Source organism: Ceratosolen solmsi, unplaced genomic scaffold, assembly GCF_000503995.2.
Source record: "Ceratosolen solmsi marchali unplaced genomic scaffold, CerSol_1.0 scaffold6, whole genome shotgun sequence".
NCBI classification, from domain to species: domain Eukaryota; kingdom Metazoa; phylum Arthropoda; class Insecta; order Hymenoptera; family Agaonidae; genus Ceratosolen; species Ceratosolen solmsi.
The window spans coordinates 15,475,066-15,497,215 of NW_011948414.1; the positions used below are offsets into that span (position 1 = coordinate 15,475,066).

General features: G+C 25.1%; 1 protein-coding gene across 1 annotated transcript in view; it reads left to right on the top strand.

Annotated features, from left to right (window-relative positions):
* Sdc (Syndecan) overlaps positions 1 to 22,150 on the top strand; it is a 41,786-nt gene that overhangs the window by 686 nt on the left and 18,950 nt on the right. The gene's annotated exons all lie outside the window — the stretch shown is intronic.

Below are 22,150 nucleotides of genomic sequence, written 5' to 3' on the forward strand. Positions count from 1 at the left end.
ATGCCGAGAGCTTCGAACTCATATCTGAAATATACCGAACCGCTTTCTTTCGTCTTCTTTACTCATTTTAATAACTCTCCCGTGTCTCCACGGAGTACCGCTGCGCTCCTTTTCTCCGCACATTATTTATTCATTATCGTATTTTGCCGCGAGTCGTCGATCGAGTTTTTGCCCAACAATGAATGCTCAACATACGCATACAAATTATTTCTCGATTCGCATTAATTTAGTCTCAAATGCCAAATGCGGTAATTATAGCATCGATGCGCGAAAAAGCCATGTAAAATCATATAAAGCTTTACGAACGATGGTTACTTAAACGAGAATTACTAGAACGGTATCGGGACTTCTGCGAAAAGTCTCATTGTTTATGAAAAGAGAGATTTCGATGGAGGTGGGCGGAAGCGAGCATAAAAGTAAGGGAAGGTTAGAGACGCCGAAAGGGAATAAAGGAATGGTAAGTAGGGGAGCAGAAAGTTCCTGGCGATCCGAAAATTCATCGGGCGAACGAGCGGCAACGTTGGCGACTGGAATGTCTAACTAGAATCCACAATGGCTGTGGAATCTTGACTGCTGCCACCACTCGTTCTCCCCTTCGCTTCGACTTCAGCCTCCAGCGCCTTCCTTTTTTCTCCTCCCACGGCGCACTGCTTGACTCCATTTCTGTCGCTTTTCTCCCTTTATGATGCCCTCCCTTTCGCTCCTGTTGGCTTTCGCTGCAGCTTACCTTTTCCCACAGCGACGGCTATTTCAAAGCCTTTCTGCATAACTTCGTCTCAGACCCCTGGAACCGCTACCCGCTTTTGCTGCCGTATCTCCTGCTATACGTAAATATTCAACTTGTCATTTTTCTTCTTGCACTTGCCTACTGCTCCCGTCTTTTCTCTTGCGCTCGCATTTTATACCATACGACTTGGACTTTCTTTTCCCTTCTATTCAACTTATATGCTCACTTGCCTCTAACTCATCCTCTATACTCATCGATTTATACACGCTTTTACCGCTACGCACCTACAAAACTTATAAAAACACTATCTATTTTCTTTTAATTTCGTAAATTTTTCCATTTCATTTTTCATTTTCATCATAGGCGACATTTTTTAAATTACCTTTTGTCTATTAAATTTTTCTAGCTTCATTTAACTTCTTCGAGCCCATTCGCTTTAAAAAATGGAATATATCACGAAATAACGATTACACGTTATCATTTATGCCTTCCTTTCATTTCATACGAATCCTTTGGAAATATTTTTATTAATTTCAAGTTTTTAATTTCAACGATATTGCATCGCAATTGATTGTTAAATTATTTTATGATTGCAAATAATCATCGAACGGTTACATCCAAGTACGTACGAAACTATCTATATATACTTTATATTTAATTTAACGTTAAAAAAAAAAAAACTCCTTTTTTCTTCATTCCAACGAACTTATAAATGTATCTTATTGTAACTTTCGCAGTGTCTTACCAAATATTCATTCGTTAATTTTTATATATCGACGATCATATCATATTATGATTATATGCTTTATAAAATATTTTGCAGACACAATGTTTTATTGGTTCCATTTCTATGATTATTATGCAAAATGCAACCATTCGTTTTAAAAACTATAACGTCCAATATTTGATCAAAGACTATTCTTACATTCTGAAAGTTTCTTTTTGAATATTTTTTCATTAAATTACCATGTCTTTTAATAATAGCTTACAAGTCTATATATATATTTTTTTTATCTAATAATCTACTTAAAATGTAGGAAAATTATATTAACACAAGCAAATTTTTGTCTACAACGTTATATAAGGTTTCGAGTACAAAACTATTGATTGATGCTTATACATGCTGTGCGAATTAATCATCATTGTCATTCGATATTATTGCTCTCCTCCTCCCCACCCCACGTCCATCTTTTTTTTTTTTTTTTTTTTTTTTTTTTTTTTTTTTTAAACAGTTTGACTAAAAAATGAGCAGCAACATTGAAACAAAAAACTATATTAAAAATAATAAACATTTAAATATATGTCAACAAAATTAATATTATTGTAAAATTTGGTTCATTTGCATTATAAAAGAAAATTTTGTATAAATGTATGAAACATATTATTGATGTTTAATTATAATTAAAATTAGTACATCATTATTTTATTTGTACGTTTTATAAATAATTAAAAATTTTTATTAGAATTGTTAGAAACAAATGATTGTTTAAGCCATTTGTGTTATATAACTAAAATATGATTAAAATTGTCCAAGGTTAATTTTTTAATATCATAATTGAAAAATTGATTGAGTGAAAATTAATGAGATATTACGAAAGTGTCTATCACCCATGCACAGTCCAACTCTCAGGTTTCACCCCTCCTTAGTCTCATTTTTTCTTTTTTGAGAATACGAATAACGAAAATTCTTAAATCATCTCTCAGTTTATTAGTTAATTAGTTAATTAGTTTTCATATACGACATTATTAAAGGCCCACTCGATCAATAGTTTTCTATACGTATTAATTGAATATTGTTAATCTAAAAAATTATTTTTCTAATTTCTGCAAAAATATAAATTAGACAAAAGAAATCTATATATTGCTTGAATTTCAATTAAATTCGCTTAAAGTTATATTGCTCATATATAACAAAGAATCAAAATTTATTAATAAAAAATGGTAAAGTTTAAATATTATTTAAATAATACTTATTTGCTTATCCATTACATGTTATTATAAATATTTAATTTTGCTTGAAAATAAAAGTTTTTAGAAGCCAACAATTCGATACGACTATAGATAATGCATAAAGTAGTTACTAGAACCTGCCATTGTATACCTTTTATGTATACATGAATATAATATATAAGATTCTATAATTCTACTTTGTCTATATTGGTAGATTGTTTGGTCTCATCATCTAAATTATGATACTTCATCCCATCGACCAAGTGATCAAGCCATCGCGTCATCACGTTACATCACGGAATTGAAATTATAAATTTATAAAATGAATTTCTGCATTTTAAAAAATAATTTATCTAAATACATTTTTAATAAGAAAATATGTATACTCTAATTTATCCAGTGATAAATTAATAAATGTATTATTTAATTAACATATACTATTCATCAAAAAGTTTGTTTTACAAAAATTATTTTATCAGTGAAATTTTTATTTATTCAAAAACAATTTAAGTATATTATTTTCTTAAAAATTTTATATTCAATAAATATTTTAATATTTCATAAGGGAGTATTTTTTAAGACAATTCTTATATCATTATTGCAAAATACATATATATATATATATATATATATATATATATATATAGAAAATTTTTTTTTTATTTTAACGCAAGTATCCTTTCCATAATTGTTTGCGTAATAAAAGAGATAAATTGTATTTTAATAAGAAAATTAGTGAGATTATTTCATTTTTAGTTTTATTAGAATTGTTTCTGCTATACTACTTGATTATAAAAATTAAATAATTTTTTTTTAAATACTTACTCGGATAAATTGAAATTGTATATGTTTCATACAATTATATATATTTACTAAAACCAATATTATACTAGATTAAATAATATATTCTATAAGTTACAAATGCGTTCAAAATATATTTAGAATATCAAGTATACGTTATAGAAGTAAGAAAAACTTATTTGATTGAATTTTTGTTAGCTTACTTTTAAGTAAATTCTCGTACCTTTTCTTTTTCTGCAAGGATAAAATTTATTACTAAACTTATTTGTATTCAGCTACCGTAAAGCCAAACGACTATTACGACAAATTTTAATTTAATTCGATTTAGTCTTGAAAATTCGTATCATTAATTAATCCTCGAATTATAATTATAATATTTTTTTTTTCGAATGACATTTAGATATATTTAAATTTGTTTACATGATTTATGAAGTTTGTTGCTAAAGTTTGATATACATTTTAGAAGAAAAACAATATAAATAAATCACAGCTGAATATTTATATTTAAATTTTAAAGTAATTATTTAAAAATATAATTATGTTAAAATGTTAAGAATACAATTGTATACACATATTCATATATACATATTAATTCATAATAAAAAAATTTTGAAAATTCATATTAACTATTTTAGTACATGAGGAATTATCAAGTGGATAAAGTTAATATATTAATTGTCATTATTACATTTTCAAAATCCTTTATCATTCTATTTATCTTTACATTTCTATATAATTTAATGTAAAAATCTTCTAGGCGATCAATTTATATAAATCAATATTTCAAAAAAAATATATATATAAAGAAATATACTTTTATGAAACATTCATTAAAAATATTGTAATTAGAAAAAACGAGAATCATATGTAATAATTTGTTAATAAGTATCTAATATGTTAAAACGAAAATTATTTTATTGTTTATATCAGTACAATAGTCAGTAAATGTTAATGTTAAGCTGATAATTATGTAATCTATTGCTTATTATAGAGAATTCTTTTAGTGTGTAAAATTTGAATGAACTTAGATATTCTTAATGAAAATTAAATAAAAATCTTTCATTATAGGTTTAATTTAAATTGTTCGATGTACAAATTTTGACAAGTATGAAGTAAGCTTATTTTGGTTAAGGGATCGTGTATGGCTACTTGAGCTATGACTAGTATATTATTATATATTATTATATTGATAGATCGATCGAAGAAAAAAAAAATACATAATGATACTGTTTACTTGGAATTAATGAAAGCCTTTTCATTATGATCTGTAAACAAGAAGATCAGTAAATTTTATTAAAGACAGATTAGACAATATGTGGTTTAATCGGCTCGAGGATTTATAAAGCTCAATTCATTACTTGTCAGGGGTCATGAAAAGATCATGCTAATAACATAATGAAAAATGTAATGACTAATCTAATACATTGCTTTCCAAGTCGGTGGCGTAATGTATAGCAAAATAATTTTAAATTATATTACCGTGAATAACCATACCCTTGAGTTATTCATTTCTATGCTTTTGTGCATCAATGTAGTTCTAAAGATAATTTTATATATCTCATCGACAGTATGCTCTATCTTCAAAGAATATGTATATATATATATATATATATATATTTTTTTTTTGTGTACGTTTTATTCAATTATCATAAGTGAAGTGCGTTGAATAGAAAGATTTTGATAGATCTACCTATTTAACATAGCGAGAGGATTTCAATTATCTATTTATATACATACGTTCCCCTTTAAAAAGAATCATTTATTTCAGAAATTCAAATTTTTTGCTACTGGATAAAGAGATGAACTATTTAAGAACAGTCGTTAAGCTATCATTTAGCTCCTGGAATTTCTCGATAATTCTAACTTATTCTAAATATTAATATTGTTAAATATATTTGACTAATAAGAGTATTTTGTTAATGCATTATGAAAGATGAATTTTTCGTCTCACCGTAAAAACTTTATTATTTACATCAGAGAAAAGTATTGACAGTTTAACAGTTTTAATCATTATTAAATATATCTATTTTAACTATGTAGAACTTGGATATCACAGACTAATGAAAATTTCTTCCGTAGATTTGCTAGATTTTCAATACCCTCAGTATAAGTTAATAATAATAACAACTTATACTGCTAAACTCGTTTTTTCAAAATGTTTTTAGAAAAGTTTGAAGTTTAAATCTGCCAACTTAAAGTAGAGTTTCTTACAATAAAGATATTGCTAAATTAGTAGATTTGAAAATCATCTTAAAATTATTAGTGAAAAACAAAATTTTAATGAATAGGGAGTAAATGTTTAAATACAAAATTGATTCTTAAGAGAATGATACCATATTTATGTGCAAGACATGAAAAGTTTTCATGAAAGATTAAAATTTATATTAAGGAATTATTCCCGTACATTCGTGAGTTCAAAGATTGCCGGCAGTTAATCACAATTGAAAGCGCTAACCCTTATAGAATATACTAGACCCGTGGGCAATTCTGAATACTTGGAAGCATGTATTTTACATGAGATAATGATGGAAATAGTAAATATTGAGACGCGAAGATGTTCAAAAGTAGCAAAGTTCAAATAAGCAGTGTACCTATTTTTTGGAGATGAACAATTTTTACTTCAACGCTATTAATATTATCGCATTAACAATTTTTATATAAGAAAGCAAAATATACATGATAGAGATTAATTATCGTGCTATTGTCGACATTTCAAAACTATATAATATATTCGTTGTTAATTGAAATCCTACTGCTGACGTAGATAATATCATTATAGCTTAATTCTTAAGGATTCAACAATTCAATATTGTTTAGAAACAACTGATAAGTGTATCATCAGTTATAAACAAGATTGGTTATAAGTCAGCTTGAAGACGATGAAAAATCTATATGGATCTTTCTATGAGCTTGGAAATCTTACGATATCGGCATGGAACTCATGAACGATAAAAACGAAAATTACTTAAAATAAGCGCTACTGAGAAAATTAGAAAGAGCATTCAATGCTAAATGTAGCAATTGGAGAGACAATCTATCTCTGTGAAGCGCATTGTTAGAATTAAGGGAAATCATTTGTAATAAATAATTTATACCGAGACCTATATATATATATATATATATATATATATGCAATTTAATGATTTGGGAGGGCACTTATATTCTATTTATATTATGAGTTATTATAATATTTTATTTTTAAAGTCCTAATACACCAAGTAAGAATATTTTTATCTTCTTATTAATTAGTAAAAATTTTAATAATTATTAACTATTAAGAATAGCAATGTTTAAAATGCATTTGTTAAATATATATAAATTGATTTTAAGTTTTAGCGTCAGTTGACCAGAAAATATAATTTCAACAAAGTATTTCCTCCATAGAAGAATGAAAGACATGTAATGATTTGAAGAGAAAAATCCGAGTTGATTATTATTATTATTATTATTATTATTATTGCTCTATTGCATATGTTTTTTTTTATCTGATAAAATTCTAAAAGTATTGAGTTGAGTAAAATTTTAGAAATATTCTAAACATTTTAAAAGTTATAGTGAAATCTATTAACTTTTAATACTCGTATTCAAAATATGTATCTGCGTAAATGTTAATTATTAATAAATTGTCAAAGTTCAATAATTTTGTTTATAATTTTATAATCAAATTCAATATACAGTTTTTAAAAGAATTTTTTAAAGAATATATTAGTTTCATATTCTAGAGATATTTTTAACTAAAGTACATTATTATTAGACTTGTAGTAAACTATATGAATAGGTGATTTTTATTATAAGAAATATGTCAGGATAAACGTAGAAATGTTATATATTTATTAATGGACATATCAATTTGATCAGGTATTTCAATATACTCGTTCGTATGAATTGTTGGAAAGTACATATATATATATATATATATATATATATATATAATCAATATTTAAAGATGAAAAATGATTTAAATTGTATAGTTGATTAAATGGATCGTTTATTAAATTATTTATGTTAAAGTAAAAGTTTTTGATAATGAAAACTGCTTTCTAATATACGTGACTTCAAAACATTTTAAACTACAATTTTTAATAAGATAAAAATTGTAATTAAAATTTATTATAAAAAATACGCTACTCGGGTCATTTTATTTATTATTTTGTTGTATTAAAATTATGGCTATTTGTGCTAGAGTTATTAATCATTGGTATATTATTAAATTTTCTATAAAATTAAAAAGTTCACTATATTGTTAAAATTGTTAGGGAAGAGGTGAAGTGAAGTTATTGTTTGACGTTCGGAGGTCAAAAAAGCTGCATTTTATTGATTAACAGCGTTTCTCATTCGGCCGTGATAAAATTTCGTTGACAATCGTGAATGTTATTGATAAAGTATTTGTCTATTCTCGATGGTCGGTCACTCATCAAAGAATATTGATAATCTTTATTGTAAGTATTTCCATTTATCTCTATCTTTTTCTTTTTCCTCCATTTTTTATTCCTTTTGCCTTTCCTTTTTTATCTCCCTTTGTTTTTATTCCTCTTATATACTTTTCACTAACGTGGTGAGCCGGTTATTGGCAAGACGTGCCTTTCAATATCCGAGTCTATAATTGAACGGTATTGCCGCATTCTCGGAACCAGAATTGAAATTACTGTGGAAATACTTCAGCATTCACGCTTTTGCTCCTTCCCGTTCACACTCGGTGTCGTCTCTTGATATTCAATCCTTTACTCATCTGGTATTAATCTCGTATTGAGATAGACAATTATTTGAATTACTATCGCATTCACTAAAACATATCTTTCCCTTTTTATCCAACTTAAAATAAATTCTATTTCAATTTGAAATCAACGTCAATATTAAGTTTACAATTGTTAAGTTAAAAAATTTTTTTTTTTTTTAAATCAAGAAGCACGTAATATGATATAAAATATTAATTTTAAAAAATTACACGCGATCAAAGTTAAACATTTATTTACAACTAGTACAATTATTATTTGGATTGTTAACGATTAATATTTGACTTGCTTTGCAAGATATACAATTTGTATAAAATGCTTTATGTATTTATATTCTAATGCATAACACTCTTACATGATTATCTTTATATATATTTTTTTTTTTTTTTTTTTTTTTTTTGAATATATAGTTGAATACAGAATTGAATATATTGTTGAACGTATAGATAAGTGATTATATTTCGAGGCGACTAGTTGTTTTTCTCAAAAAATTTTGTTAAAATTTAATTATAAAACACATAAGAAAATACAAATGTGTCTGTTACGCAATGCTTATTGACATTCTGTATACTAAAATTCAAATAAAAGCTATAAATGCTGAATTATTTTGAGTTAAAATTTGAAATAAACATTTTTTCATGATGAAATTGTCTATGATAAAATTGAAAAAATTTTTGAAACATTAGCTACAGCGATATGAAATCAAATCTTATTTTAATAAAAATTATTAACATGCTAAATTTAGAAATGTACGTTACCAAACCTTTATTGAAAGGTATGTAGTAATTGAACTATAAATATATGTTTATTAAAGATAAATTTTAATATCTTTTCATCGGTTAGTGAATTAGCAAAATATTATTTATTTTATTCTTTGTTTACGTAAATCCACAAATTAAAATATCGCCATAAATTAATTATCATTATTATCATTAAATAGTGGCATACTATAATAAATGTTCACTCTTATTTTAATAGGAAAATTGATAATGATTATGCATACATAAAGAACAAAACGATCTGGCATAAAGAACTAAGTGATTAATATTTCCGAAAGTAATTAGTATTTAGAAAATTTTTTTATCGTTATTTTATTAAATTTATTATTTTCATTTTTCATTTGAATAAATGTAATAAGAAGGATGTACTCTTAAGGCGCCATGAAATGTAACATAAGTTATCCATGATAAATTATTTTGAAATTAAGTGGCAAATATATTTGATATTTTTATAAATTATTTTTAAATTTATATTTTAGAGTAAAGTTTAGATTATTATATTTTATTTTCCATATATTTTATCTTTATATAAATTATGATAAATTATTACCGTAAATTTCATTGGTAATTGTAAAGATTCGATCTAAAATTTAATAATATTAATAAAATACTCGAGAATTATGCGTATGGGCTTGTGTGTGTGTATATATATATATATATATATATATATATATATATATATATATATAAAAAAAAACTATATAGATATATTATTTTTGACAAATGATTTGTTAAATATCTATATTCTGTAATATTAGTGATTTTTCAAATTCAAATTATCTTTTCCTTTAGTACTTTCAATTTTCTGGAAATACAGGGTCGAATATAAAGTCTAAGAGAAGATAAGAAGTGAAAAGATGAGTAGTGTGAGATTGTTTAGCGAATCTTGCATTCGGAACATTGTGGCTCTCGACACTTCTCATTACCTTGCAAATTTACTCGTAGGCGTTGACTTTCTCTTCCCACTCTTTCACTCTCTCTCTCTCTCTCTCTCTCTCTCTCGCTCTCTCGCTCTCTCGCTCTCTCGCTCTTACTTAATACATATCTTAGGTTCTTTTTTCTCTCATTTATTCAACGTAGGTAATTTTCCGTCTATGTTTCTAGATTATTATGTGCGCTATGTCTGCACTATATTAAACTCTAAAAATGTAGCTAATCAGTTGTCTATTTTCCTCTTCCTTAGTAAGAAAAAAAAAAAAAAATTAATAAACGATAACACTCATATTTTTATTTATTTATTGTTTATAAACTAATTATTAAACTAAATTAAATATCTATATTATCTGAAAATATTCTACAGTATCTTTTTAAAATTCTTATTAAAGATTAATATTTTCTTTAATTGGAATAATTAGTGTTGATTGTAAAATATAAATTTTCTATTTTAAAATAAAATGTTTAAATATGTTAATATAAATAATATACATTTATATAAATTTAAATACAAAATAAACAATAAGAGAACTTTTTCATGACGATGCCTCATTAATATCTTACGTTTGGCTTATTCAGTAATTTATGTACTTTAATAATATGTCGAACTCAGCATAATTTTATTCTGGAGGATGAAAGTATAACAAATGAAAATAAATTGTTAATGTTATGAATAAATAAAGGAGAGAAATGCAGAAATAAAAAATTAACATAGATTGAAAATAAAATAAGAAATTAAATGAACGGCGTAGTGAATATAGGATATTATTAGTAATAAAAATATAAAAGTATTCATCGCTTCAATTGATTATTAATAATAATTTTATTTCTATAAACAAGAATAAATATTATTATGTGATTAAAATATTGAACTTACTATTGTTCATTAGTCAATGACTGATAACCAATGAATTCAATTACATAATAAAGACGTACGTGTGCATAAAAGTTAAAGCATAAGACAGTTGTTATTGCTGCTATTATTGATATGAATATTACCTTATAGTGATTACCGATTGCCTCTAGTAATTAGCTAGTATATTTAATATCATATCATTTAATTCATTTCAATTTTACTTTTAATCTTAACATATCGCGTAAAAGATACTTCATCAAATCAATGCTTAATAGATATTCCTGTCTCTTCTTTCATATTCTGTACATTGTCCTTTATCATAATAAAAACATGCATTATAAAATAATGCCGATTTTAATACTTCAATTTATTGCAATTTCTTATATGATATGATTACACGTCACATGAAATAATATTAAGTAATTCTACATATAGAATATGTAAAGTGTCATTGAAAAATGTTTTAATTTAAATAAGCCTCAAAATATATGAAAGTAGTATGAAATTGATTATAAAAAATTTATATGCTTAACATAACAAATTGCTTAAATCTAATAAAACTAGAAATTTATGCTTTTTAGGAAAATATAAAAATTTTTATTAGGTATTGTTGCATCTATTAGAGAAATCTATTTGCTAATAAATATTCAATATAATGCACGCTGATTTAAATATATAAAAAAGTTGTGTAAATATATTTTGTTTGCATATAAAAACTTGAAATATATTTATTATGTTCCGAATTATCACAAGGAATGTATTACATCAACATGTACAACATATATTTTGATGCTTAAATCCGTGTAGCCCATAACACATAAAAGTATAATAGTATCCTCTATATTATTCATTAAGTTTACAGTTATTATATATACATATATATATATATATATATATATATATATATTTAATATATTTTTCTTTATTTGTTTAAGTGAAATTCTTATTATGAAACATATATTATTATAAAATAAAATAATAAATCAAGAAATGTTACGGACTACATAATAAAGTTAATAGTATATATATTTATATTCAAGGAATTAAACAAATTACTACGTAATACAATATACATTTGTTCACGGTATATATTTATTGTGAAAAATTACTAGAATTCAATTGAAATTCAAGCGAGATATTTCACTTGTGTACACCATATATACTTGTGTCAGAAGCACATTTTATGCTTGGATCAAATTAGATATAAAAGTGTAGTAATAATGGCCCGTTGAAAACGTGCATATCATTATTGGCATTAGTAGATTATAAATTATATTTGTTAGTTTAAAAAATAAAAAAATTTTGTAAAGTTTATAGTTTCTATCGATTTGAAATTACGTTTATACTTTTTATAAAATTTACATTGGAGAAGGCAAATACTTATGCACATATAATGACGAAACACCATGTATTACTATTTTGCGACTGCGTGGTTCCATCATTTCTTTCTTTCCCCCTCTTTTTTCTTTGTTTTCATACGCTATTCGCATAAAGTTGTATTAGTGGAATGGAAATCGGCTTTGTCACACCAATTGTTGCTGCTTAATTTCATATCAAACTGGCTTTTATTAGATAATCCTAACAATTTCAAATACTTCTTACTTCTATCTGCTTATTCCTGGATGAATTAAAATTTTGCGTAAATCAATTGTACGGGCTAGACTTTCTTTTCGTATGTATAGTGTATGAGTAATATTCGACTTCCTGTCGTTTCAATTAAATGATGCAAGCATAGATTGTCTTGGACACGTATCCTTTTATGGTGAGGTCTGCTGCCACTTAAGATTGCATTTAGCTGCGATAATCATTTTCATTCGCATTGATAGGCTATTTTTCGAAAATCTAAGAACAATTAATGCTATGTTATAGGATACCAAGGAATTTTTAGAAATAGATTTATGCTTATAAGCTCATTATGTGTTAAATTCTTTAAAAGTGTTTCTAATTTTCAAAACGTATCATTGTACTGTCATGCACTTTTCAGATTACCTTTACCATTATAAATATCTTTATGTATTTTTTTTTTCTTCTTTTTTATTATTTTTGTATTTAGAACATTCGAGTATCTATCGTATTACAATATCTTGGAGTACCACAATACTTTTTCACTACGGAATTGTATTCAATTTATTGATAAGTCGAATCAATGTATATAATTATACATTAAATATTACACGCATCCAGTCTATTTAAATATGTGCTCCTAAGCATGTAAGCATTAAAAAAAAAAAAAAAAAAAAAAATTAAAAACTTGCTGCATTATGTAAGTTCATACGAGCGCTCCAACTTCGTGTTGTAATTTAATATTCGAGCTCTTTGCGTTCCAATTTTTCTTTTTCTGTACTGAACTCGTCTAAGATATTTTGTTATATCTTAATTTACAATTATAAATATATAATATTATATTTAAAAATTCAATTATTCTGCCATACAATTTTTATTTAAATTTCAAGGGAAATGCAAACTTTTAAAAACTAAAATTTCTTCAAAATTGAAATTGATTTTTAATATTCAGAGATGTGTATGAAGTAATTTAAAACATAACTTACGTTCGAATCAATACTATATTCTCCAATTTTCTAATAATTTAATAATTTAATTAAATAAACTAAAATACTAATTAAATTATTTTCAACGACTTTATGTTTCTTTGGAATTTATAATAATTTGCTATTCTGCTTTATAAATAAATTGATTTATATGCGAGAATGAAATAGACGATCATTTAGATTTTCTTCTAAATCAACAAAATCTTGTACGAAGTTAATTTTTTAAAATTTGATATTCGATACGTAGGTTCGTTATATATCATGAAGCAATAATGTTATAATCTCTCTTCACACTTTACAAAAAAAAATAAGATTGTAATATGTATGAAAAATGTTAAGATATTTTATAAAGAAATAATTGATAATAATTATAAGAGCCTACGTTGTTTATTTATTTCATAACATATGCTCAAGTAACATGATTTAATTAGTTTATTTATTGAAATTGTTGTCACATAACATACGTAAGGGCATATGCATATTGTGAATTTGTAAATTCTGTCATTGCGTGAAAATTTTATTACAAATTCTTATACGATACTACTTTTATAATTTTTTTGCTTAGTTACAATTATAAAAATATTGTTTTCAAATGCTCACCTTACAAATATTGAAATTAAAAATGGAAATTTTAATTAAATTTATATCATATTTGATAATTTGTTTAAAAATAATTTTTTAATAAAACTTTCGTATGCTCACTTAATTTAATGCATAATTTGTCAGTTAGTAAATCTTTTTTAAATTGAAAATAAGAGTCTTGACTATAGTCTAGAGATTATATGGAGTTCTTTGATGGTCTTATGTAAATCTCTGAAACACATTATATTCGAAGATAAAATTTGTCTCTTCTAATATTATAAATATTATATATAAATATATTTTAAAGGATCCGTTATAGTTACTTTAATATTTTGGTCACAAAATAACATAATTTTTAAATTATGCATATAGGAACAATTTTTATTTAAATTTTTACGCCCATAAATTCGATTAAAGTAATCACTAATTAGTGAAACTAGTAAGTTAATCTTCATATTGTGCATTAATAAATTTGTTTAAAAAATCAATTTAATTTTTGATATTATAAGAAAAAAACTAAAATTAAATTACGAATTTTCGTATGCTGTAAAGCGATATATAATACTTGCGCATGGTTTCTTAATAAAATATATAAATTTATGAAACATTTGTTATTATAGGGAAAATTGGAACAACTTTCATTCATTACTATTCATAAACAAGCTAATATTGTATAGTACAATAGGTAAACCCACCTTAGTCTTGTGATAACTGTAAACAAACATAGTAAATACTATTCCTATAATTCCATTCAATTTGTAAGCCTTACTTATCCTTCACACTTGTATCAATGGAATTATAGTGATATATAACTCTTGAGGATACTAAAAGCCACTAAATTATCAGCCTAATACCGTCTTTATTAAGCTGTTACTTAGAAAGCCAAATTTTTCTTTCACGTTGAATTTTTGAGAAACTCTGAATAGGACCACAAAGATCACCTTATTAATCTTACTAATCATACTACCTGTCATCAAATAATTTTCCTCCTAATTTCTAAAGAATCTCCTTTGTTTTTGAGGGCTGGGATGACTTTGTTGCTTTGAATTTCTGATGACTAGATAGCTGTAGCAAAGTTACCTCACTATCTTCAGCGATTTCATCAATTTTTTCTTACTATTCAGAATATCTTAAGAGCGCGGGTGTAGCACTGGTTGACTCTAGGAGCAAGTTAGCGAGGGGATATTGCTTAATAGCCTGAATAGAATAAGTACAGCTAACTCGGCGATGCTCCTAACCTCGAATTGTAACGCAGAGACAAAACTATGTAATACGCGTGTAATTTCAAAAGAACTACCTTGATATTACAAACCTATTTCCGATCGTCTCATGTGTCTTGAATTCATAAAGAAGATCATAACTCGTTAGTCAATGTCGACATGTCGAGCTTTTAATTTTCATCATTTGCTGCTAAATGTCAATAAATTCTGCGCCTTTTGATAATCTTTGATAATCTTTTTACAGATTTTTCATAATCTTATAAACAATATAATTGCCCATAATATGGATAATGTCAAATAGTAAAAGAGATAAAATATAAAGGTTTATATTTATAAAATATAGATATATACGTATTTCTTCCCATTTTATAAATACCCAACTTGATATTGACGTGTAATTGCGTAAAAATCAATAAAAGTCAAATCGCATCGTGTGATTTTTGGTGTTAAGAATAAACGATTCAATTATAATTATAAAATAGTTAAAATATTCGAAAAAGTTATAATGTAACGTGTGTTGTAGCAGGTTTTCAACAACAACATAATGAATGTTACTTAGTGCTTAGGGCCAGACTTACAGAAATCGTATATCATAAGCTGTTAGATACATTTTAAGTTTGTAAAATCTTAACTGAATTATTGGTTTGGATATACAGAATTAATTATTACAATAAATGCAGCTATTCTTAAATAATTTTATTATTTCGTTATTCGAATCTACAAAAACCCGAGGCAACCATTTTCAAATTAGGATTTTCTTACGCTCTTCATAACAATAGTAATAAAATTTCATTAACTGATTTAAGTAGAATATATATATATATATATATATATATATATATATATATATATATATATATATATATAAATAAAATATATGGTATTGACACATATGACACAGCGATATGCATTATATAAATATATAACATAATATATTCAGAATATGTAATTAACATAAAAAAAAAATTGTTTGTACAACATACAACAGGAAATATTTCAAATTTCTATTATTCCATATTCCTCCCAATTAATTAAATTCTTCTTTTATTAATTTAAACAATTGAAACACACGGAAAACATTGGTATATTTGATTACCATATACTATAAATATTATACAGGGATAAGTGGTTTCGACTAATAAACACTAAAAAATCATATTATTATTGATTTTATTTTATCGGATAAGATATATATCAGGAAAATATTTTTATTATCTTGAATTGATCTCAATTTTTAGATTTTGAAAATAATTATTTAATGAATAAACTAATTAAGGAGTAAAGAAATAAAATAATGAAAAGTTAAAGTAATACATTTTTTTTATTTAAAGTTTTTTTAAAAATTATACTTAAATGTAACAAAGGCAAGATCACAGGTATACTGAATTGTTATGTAAATTGTTTGGTTTTCATACGAATTGCGTATTAATTAGATTGAAAAACTATTTCTACGAGATATTGATTAATATAATGATTTTTCTTCGATAGAATTAAAAAAATACTAGAAATAATTGCGAATTATGTTTTAAATTTTCGCATGCACAATGAGAGATTGAAAATACCTTTGGGTTTAGCTATTATTGGATTTCACTGCTCATTCTTCTAACATATTCTTTACATATTTATACACGTACGCACGCAAAGGTTAATTAGGCAATTGTGGATAAAAATACCGAGGACAGATCTATATTCGGTATCTGACTACATTGGCCTACCACAAATTGTATAAAATACACTTTAACGTTGACCATGGTTAATTATCTTAACGTTAATTAATCTAACGTGCTCTATCCATAAATAATATAACGATTAATTAAAAGGCGATTGAAATTGTGAAAATTGAATATATTTTTAATTTATTGTTCAATGTATCAAACCTAGAAATTAATAAATAAATGGGGGAAATTTTCATTTCTAAATAAATAATACAAATTATAATACTTACATTGTTTTATGTAGCTTTATTTTCTCAATTGTAAAGTAATCATATAGAAATATCATACAATCTTATGGAATCATTGTGAAAGATGCTTCCTAGATAAAACTCATGTTCTTTAAATGCGTCTAAAGTAATAACGGACGTTGCCGTTTAACCACTCAATAAGATTATCGCAGTTACATTTTGATCCATTTTATTTGTTAGCATGAAACTGCGGTTAGTGAAAGATGACTTCGGCTATGTATTTCCAAATATATGTACATAAATATATTTGAAACTTATGCAAAGAGGTTCGATCGTTTTTTCTTTGTAATTTAGTAAACTGTAAAAGATACTTCAAAATATTTATTAATAAAAAAAATTTCATACATATATAAAAAAAGAATTTTTAACTCATTAAAACGAAGAGAATCACCGAAGTAAACAATATAATCAATATATTAATAAAAAATAGATGTATTTATTAAAAAAAATTAGACGTTCGAGAGGGATATTTAGAGAGAAAAGGTGAAAAATAGAGTGTGTATATACAAATAAATCGATTGTGAAAGTGGCGTTACTTGTTAAAAAATCCATTGAATTAATCATAATCTTTTTTCAAAAATCTGTATCAAATGTATTTCAATTTGTATTAAAAATCGTCATGTACTTTACATATCAATTTGTTACATCTCAATCATCAATTAATTTTATATGGCATAATTTTTAAATTCTATCTCTAACTACTACTTATTAGCCTTAATTTTTAGAGTAAATATATTTTTACCGATTTGCTAAGTTTAAAACATTTAATTATTGAATTATTTATTTATACTGCCTTTATTATATTTTGTTATTTTGTTCCATTTAAATAGATTGGTACTCTGTACGTTATATATATATATATATATATATATATATAAGCTATTAGAGAATATTATAGAGCTTCATTTAAAAGAGAATCTTACAATTGTTAATGTGACAACAATCGATACTATTTTATTTTTCAGTAGCAATTATATCATTTGCTTCGTAGTAAGTTTGAAAAATTTTGTAATATTGGCTGACCGTAATCGTTAATAAACGACAAGAGTTTCATTCGAGCATAATTCTACCTTTCAGCTGATAATTTATTAACTGATCTAATTTTCAAAAATCATGTTACATATACAATTATTTCAATTCAATATTTACGTATCTAGAAGATATTTAGTTGACAATGTATATAATGTATCTTTAGGGTATTTTAAAACTGACATTCTAGCTCTTGCGTGTCTTATTAATAATAGATAATTTAATGACAAAACCTATCTTTATTAATATTTGGTTAACTTTAAATCATTATCATACTAAAATTAATAAAAAAAATTTTCATAACTATACTATATTATTATTAACTATTTTAAATGTGTTAAAAAAAATTTTTAATGAAATATTTTTTATAATAAATAAATTTTTAAAAAATTAAGAAGATGGCTGGCTGCAATTGTATTGCCAACATTTACATTTAAACTTGTATTGCTCTCTCTTTGCTCTCTCTTTGCTCTCTCTCTCTCTCTCTCTCTGTCCCTCTCTCTCTCTCTCTCTCGCGCGCGCGCTTTCGTTCATTCATTCATTCATTCGCACAATTTACCACTTATTGGCTCTTGCAAAGGTCATTTTCAGTTATTGATATAGCGATTTTCATTATTTGATTCTCCGAGTAGGAAGTGCCGCTTAGTTCGATTGACAAACATTTACACTTATGCTTTATTCCTTTTATTCTATTGTTTTAACAGAGTGTACGGCAATTTTTAAATTTCTCATCTACTTGCACTATGCTACTTGACTCATCTACTTGCAGATAATCGTGAAAAAGAATTTCACTTTTTAGAACAATTACCGTGCTCCGCATCTATTCACATTGACAAAGCATAACTTGTGTAAGATTTTGCTTTTACAGCATGTACTTTTGTTTTATCATTATGTAAAAATGCTTACGAGAATTCATTGATCAATTGATTAAGAATGCAATTACGTTTCAAATAAAATGTCAATACTTTTACGATCAAATTGTAGTAGTTTATACTTTTTGCTTATAATTCTATCTACAAAATATTATTCTTACGAGAAAAGCAGTCATTAAACATAAGTATTATCATCGTAAAGGTACATTGAATTGGATATTTACTCTGGCTGCTTAAAGTAATTCGGATAGAATGCTCAATGGCGACCTATTGAGAAGAATGCGCCATCGGCAGCGAGAACAGAGGATAACTCAAGAAAGCATCGATCGTGAAATGGTCGGTAGGAGTGCGCATTCGTACCTTACCGCGGGAGTATTTAAAAACTGGTATATAGGTTCACTAGTTCGTAACTTTGTCTATTGTACATTTAATTTTTCGAGTTTAAATATCTTTATTTGTATGCGGTTAATTAAAGTACCTTAGTAATGACGACATGTTAATTTTTAGGTATTTTACATTACAGTTTTTCTCTAAATAATTTATTATCACTACTATCATTCGATCTGGAATGGACAAATCTCGTATATAATTACTGTATTTATCGACATTATTCGCACTTTGTCATATAATAAATTAAAAACTACGTTCATCGTCTTTGAAATAATTTGTTTCAGTATAAAAGAAAATTTATGTGTCATGTAAATCAAGACCATCTATTTAAAATATGAATAATTTTCAAAAGTATATTTATCTACATTTATATGTAGAGAGAGAGAGAGGGGGGGGGGGGAGGAAGAAAAAATTGTATTGAACTTTATAACATTAGTTGAAAAAGTATTAAATATTACCAAAATTATTAAGTATTTAATTTGAATTAATTTTTTTTTTTTTTTTTTTTTTTTTTGTTTTGAACATGAATCTTTTATTACTAATTAAACCTTGAAGAAACGTGAATAGCAAGGAATTATTTAAAATGAAGTATTTAAAATGTTATTCAAATGTCATATAGATTTATAAAATCTCATGTTTGTTGAGCATCATATTGCAAATATATAGTCGGCAAATGTATATGCATGTAATTGAATTTTAGGTGATCCTTGATTGGCAAATGTTTATGAGAATAAAGAGGTCGGATAGGTTATAAATTTTTTATTTCCTAATTAAAAACATTTGCACATTAACGTGCTGGCGAATCAATAGATAAATACGAAAAAATGTAGGAGATACCGAGTATCAACAAATATTTTATAGACAACAGTCGGATTAATCAACTGAATGGCATAAGACAATGTTCTTATGTATAAATGACGATTACTTTTTACAGATTTTGTGTCTCTTAATTCTCTTTTCAATTTAGCCATTGAAAATCCGTGTATTACAAATTATCGATTCTTTATTCAAAAAGAGTTTTTGAATTAAGAACAACTCATGTTCCCTGAAGTAAATATTTCCAACTATAATATTTATAATATTAATATTATATAAAATATTGAAGAAGCAATTCTGTTTGAAATTTTTTGCGTTTATTTTCTTTGCGATTAAAGGTACTGAGTTCAATATGCTTTTAATTAATGTATAAGTAAATAAAATTAATTTATCGCTGTACATTAATAAATTATTACTTAATTCATTAAATACTTATTTCAAATTCCTACATTATTCTTTATATAAATAATTTATATGATTGCATGTTTCAATAAAAAATAAGGGTACTTTTGATAGAATGACATTGGGTAACAGTGAATTTAATTTTCTCCAACTATTAATTGAAAAATTCACAAATTTATCAGAATATGTGTGCATTTATTGTGCAATATTGCAAATATTGTGTCTATAATATTTTTCTCTAGATTCACTTTTTACATTTTTTTATTATTATTATCTCGATAAAGATTACAAGTTTTGTAATTATTGGATTTTTTACCAATATTTTTTTTATTAACAATTTTAAAGTTGATGGAGTTTTAAATATCATCAAATCTGTACATGTAAATAGATGAAAAAGATTAAATTTTGCTTTGCCATGTTTTATTCGTGGTAAAGCACAGTTAGTTAAGTAATTGTTCGTAATTCATGTAACTAAGCTTTGAAAGGTCATTTTATTGATGTCATTTGTCATTTTATTAATGTATATTATTGTAAACGCAAAAATCTTATTTTGTATATTTGTTGAATAGAAGTAAGCATTAATGAAAAGAGACTATAGAATAATTTTTTGTATACTTCTGATGGAGTATTATTTTTGCAATGAATTTTCATAATTTTAATATAGTTTCATCAGAAATTTCTGTATTATTTTAATACTTTCTAAAATAATTTAAATAAGGAACTTAATATGCTTATACTACTAATAATGTAGTCATCATAGTAAGTAATACAAAACAAATTTAATGGATAGACATCATCAGGCTCTGTAGTCATCTACTTATATATAAACAGACTATTTCAACAGCTAATGAAAAGTAATGATTGCAAATCGTCGAATAGCACTTCGATACTTATGTAACATGTAAAGTTGCCAATCGTAACTGTTTTATGTGTTGCGCATGCTCGTAAATTTGCGTCTGTTCCTATGTATAGTGTTATGTGATTCGACGAGAACATTAAATCTTTTATTCATATTTATTTACGAAAATTAATTATTAAATGCACATACAATTAGTCAGGAAGCTAATACGATCTGTTGTTTTAGTCATTAGTAAAACGTGTAGTATCATCGCGTCAATGAAAAGTTTTGCATTTTTACTTATCGCACTTTTTACTAGTTTATTCGTAATTACTTCTAATGTAGTATATTATATAAAAATGATTTAAATATATTGTGTAATTAAAAAAAAAAATTATTAATACCCATGAACGACTTTAATTATATAAAGTTTATTAACAAATTATACAAAGTTATGTAATTAGTTGAATTTCAGCCTATTGATTTTACAAAATTTTATGAAAAAAATTATATAATTTTTAAAACAATGCATTGGTACGATTATAAAGTGATGCGTACATATATTTAGATGATCAATATATACTCAACGTTCATATTATTAATATTAACAAATTAAAAGAAAAAATTCTTTTAAATATCAACTGGCTTTCTTATCTTTATAAAAATGGCTGTAGTTGAAAAAAGTCATTATAAATAATTGTTAACTAAAT